The sequence below is a fragment of the Microtus ochrogaster genome, linkage group LG5 (genome assembly GCF_000317375.1).
Source record: "Microtus ochrogaster isolate Prairie Vole_2 linkage group LG5, MicOch1.0, whole genome shotgun sequence".
NCBI classification, from domain to species: Eukaryota; Metazoa; Chordata; class Mammalia; order Rodentia; family Cricetidae; genus Microtus; species Microtus ochrogaster.
The window spans coordinates 61,993,259-61,997,864 of record NC_022031.1 but is presented as its reverse complement, the minus strand read 5'-3'; the positions used below and the strand labels follow the sequence as shown (position 1 = coordinate 61,997,864).

Sequence of the window (4,606 nt, the reverse complement as noted above, 5' to 3'; positions counted from 1 at the left end):
AAAAAAAAAAAAAAGAAAAAAAAGAAAAAAAATTCTCTTTAAGGAAACAAGTGGGAGTTGTCGTAAGAAAAACTCTAAGGTGGCGTTCCGAGCAGCAGCTAACGGACAGGACAGCATACTTCCTAGCCTCACCCTGTGCTCTTCTTCTCTTTTCAGCCTTTCCTCTCAGTGTTTCCGGAGCTTACCTACCCTTTTTACCCCAAATTTCCACATCCTATTCACACTCAGATAAATCTGGAAGCAGCTGATCTAAAGGATGTCATAAAAATTTAATGCTAAACACATCTGTTTCTTAATGCATCTGCTAATGATTCAAAAGTGCCTTTATCTTCCACACAGAGTTTTAGAACCGCGAACGGCAGAGAACGGAGGTAAGTGGACAGCGGTGATGGAGAAAGGCGACAGCTGGGCTCATTAGACACAGACCAGCGTTTCTCCGGTTGAAGGGCCGTGTGCGAGTTCTCGGGGCCAGAGAGTGAGCTGCACTGCCGCACAGCAGCCACGCTGCTTCTACCGGCTGAAGCTTAATAAGTATTATTTGTTGATAGGGTTTAATGATGCAGAAAGGAGTCAATTGTAAAAGATGTATATCAAATGTTCTAAATTTAAATAAATAATTAGCAGAAAAACATGACTGTGACTCACTTTAAATTAGTAACATTTAATTTTGCTGGAAAAAAAGATAAAAAAAAAAAAACCCTTGACAAGTGTTCATTCTGATTTCACATCTCAATAGTCCAGCTATTCCTGTGTCCGTCCTGCTGGGATATAAACAGTTAGGAGCAATGAAAGTCGCAAGACCGTTCCTCCACACCATTCCACCAAGCACATTTCCAATGCAAATCTTAGAAGAAATGTGGAGATCACAGATACCAGCAGAAAGAAACCCCTCAATTCATCTAGTATATGTCTAATAAGAATTTTAAGGTGAAGTGGAGAAAAAAGTGTGAATGATGATTTTAAACATGATTAATGAGTGATATTCATAGTTTCTGTCATGGTCCATCATAACATCACCAGATAGACATCAGAGTCAACGTAACAGTAAGAATTTACCAGTCAACCGGTGGCACCATAATACCATTGCTTAAGTTACTCTGTTCCACCTATGGTCTTGTTTTTAAATTTTTATTTGATTTTATTGAGGTACACATTTTTCTATGCTCCCCTCCCTGCCTCTCCCCGCTTCTGCCCCCTTCCAAGGTCCCATGCTCCCAATTTACTCAGATCTTGTCTTTCTCTACTTCCCATGTAGATTAGATCCATGGATGTCTCTCTTAGGGTCCTCATTGTTGTCTAGGTTCTCTGGGGTTGTGAATTGTAGGCTGTATTTCTTTGCTTTATGTCTAAAAGCCACTTATGAGTGAGAAAATATGATATTTCTGGGTCTGGGTTACCTCACTAATATGATGTTTTATAGATACATCCATTTGCCTGCAAATTTCAAGATATCGTTACTTTTTCTGCTGTGTAGTACTCCATTGCCTACTGAGGTTTCTGTCCCACCCTGTTCTGTACCCATTCAGTCCCCCAAAAAACATACAGCAGTCTACATTAATTATAAACTGATTGGCCTATTAACTCAGGCTTCTTATTAACTCATAACATACATTAGCCCATAATACTTTTCTGTGTTAGCCACACGGCTTGGTACATTTTTCAGCGAGGCAGTCACATTTTGCGTCCTCTGTTTCTGGGTGACCACCACAGACTGACTCTTTCCTCTTCCCAGAATTCTCCTGTTCTGGTTGCCCTGCCTCTACTTCCTGCCTGGTGGCCCCACCTTTACTTCCTGCCTGGCTACTGGTCAATCAGCATTTTATCAAACTCCAAATGACAGAGTATAGACCATTGTCCCACAGCACTCCATTGTGTAAACGTAGCACATTTCCTTATCCGTTCTTCATCCACCTATAGTCTTTACGAAAGAAAACTTCTCAATTATTATACAAACATTTAAAGGTGCACTTAAAATGGATGTTATTAAAATGAGCGTGGGACTGGCCCATTTCCAAACAACACATCTGGCATTAGCTTCCCATTAACTTACTTTGCTTCACATCACAATCTTCAGCTCCATCCTTTTTCTACAGAGGAGGTAATTTCATTATTTATGTGTAAAGTTACATCCAGTGGTACAATGGTGTCATAAATGTTATGGGAGTCACCAATAACTTGGAATGATCTCAGGCCAGCTTTTTAAGACAGAAACCATATCTTGCACTATTAATGGAACCAAGAACCTGTGGTAAAACAGGTTAGAGACCCATGGGGAGAAGCCAATATTACTCTGCTAAATGGATAAAGTATTTATACAATCTTCATGGCTTACTGATATACTCCTAGATCAGTGTATCTATCAACCTTCATCAGAGAAGCTTCTTCTTGCAGTAGATGACAATTAACATAAAGAATGTGTCTCAACTGGTCAATGTACGGAGAATAAGAAATGGATACAGATGAAAAATGGAAATAAGGTAGGAAGTGAGAAGAAGACAGATCCACGTAAGCAGAGGCTGCTTGTTCATTTCCCAGCCCTCCAGGCCTGAAATAACCGTACAGAAACTATATTAATTGCAAGAGTGCTTGGCCAATGACTCTAGCGTATTCCTAATTAGCTCTTAGATCTTAAATTAACCCATTTCCATTCATCCATGTGTTGTCACGTGGCTGTGGCCTGCTGGTAAGGTTCCATCTGGCATCTGTCTCCTTTTGCAGCTACATGGAGTCTCTCTGACTCCACCTACTTTTTCTCTATATCTCTTCTAGCCTGGCTATATTCTGCCCTATATAGGCCAAAGCAGCTTTATTCATTAACCAATAAAAAAAACACATATACAGAAGGATATTCCCACATCAGATCTAAGAAAAGTTAATGGGTAAGTATGATAAAAATATATTGTATGAAATTATCAAAGAATTAATAAAGTATTATTGAAAATTACATTTATATATCCAATCACATTGAAATATATTTAAGAACAAGCACTTTCCTTTAAAAGAAATAAATAAAAATATATACTCAAACAAATATTTTTAATAAAAATCATAAATTTTCATACTATAGTTATTATCAATAATCACTCCTCATATCACATTGTTTTAGGAAAGGATACAGTAATTTATATGATACTCTAAATCAATATAAACTCTATGTGCTTTATTTCATATTAAAGTTGCATTTTCTTTTAATATTACATAGTTTTAAGTAGGTATTGTCTTAGTTCAGCCAAAACAAACAAAAAGAGACACCTGTCTTTGGCTCTATCCTATTCAGTTATTTACCCTGGGCCAGAAGAAGACTGCACCTGTGCCCTCTGTCGAGGTGGTTGCTCGGTCATTACCCTGTGAACATCTGGTGACCACTTTTTTAGAAGCAAACTGTTTTTCTTTCCCCCTCACACTGGCCATGCTCATTATCGTCCCGAGGCAGCCTGCTCTTCCTCTGCCTTGCTGCTTTAAACATTAATGCTCTGTTTTCTGAATACGGCCTAAGCTGCTTATGACTACATTATGCTATCAAACAAGCGCACGCAGAAAAGCCTCCTAAACGTTATTCTTGTGATGAAAATACAGCTGGTTCTGCTCAAAGGCGCATCCATTTCACCTGCAGATGGACTTGCTCCTGCACTTCCTCCTCAGTTCATTGTCTTTTATTTGTGCCTGCAAATCTTTAATTGCCTTTAATTAGAAATAAAGTAAATTCAGTGCTTTAATCTTTCAAATACATTCAATCATAATTCTGTCTGGGACGATTACCAAGTTCTATTCACTGTCTGATCTCTATTACAAAGATATATAATTTATTGTCCATTTATATAGATCACACCAATTAAGATACAAAAGAAAAGAAGAGAGATAACAGTCAAAATATTTGAAAAGAAAAATTTGCAATCTAAATTTAATTATTCAAATGAATTATTGGAAGATGAGTTATTTGCAGCATGCCAAAAGTACTGACAAATAATATTTACTAATCAACAGTAAAGACATTTATCTTGACTTCAACATTTTTAGAATAATTCCAACTGCTTCAAATCCCTCCTCCTTTATTCAAAAGTAAAAAATATTTTAAAATCTCTTCTAGTACTACAGAATTAAATACAAGAGCAAGATAATTTATTACTAAAAAATGAATTTTTACTGTATACACAATAGAATTTTACATATACATATTATGTGCAGATGCAGAAGTTTCACTGTGAAACCAAAACGCAACAGTCTTTCTTAGGATATTTATATACCCCCCCCCCCCGTGGATACATCAGCAAACAATTTGCACTTTTTGATATCTTAAAAATAAACAAAATTACAAATACTCATAAGAAAATATCTACTTAAAATAATAAACATGCTGGTGATATTATTACATAACAAGAAAAAATTAGAAACATTGGCCCATGATCATATATCACTTTTGTTAATGAACGTCACATAAAATACCACATGTTTCCTAGAAGATAAAGGTAATATAATAGTAAAATTTTTTTAAAAATTTCAAAATTTTAAGCCGGACGATGGTGGTGCATGCCTTTAATCCCAGCACTCAGGAGGCAGAGGCAGGCGGATCTCTGTGAGTTCGAGACCAGCCTGGTCTACAGAGCTA

At 36.9% G+C, this 4,606-nt stretch overlaps 1 protein-coding gene across 2 annotated transcripts in view; it reads right to left on the bottom strand.

Moving 5' to 3' along the window:
- The window catches only part of Triqk (triple QxxK/R motif containing), a 53,033-nt gene that overhangs the window by 7,664 nt on the left and 40,763 nt on the right, over nucleotides 1-4,606 (bottom strand). The gene's annotated exons all lie outside the window — the stretch shown is intronic.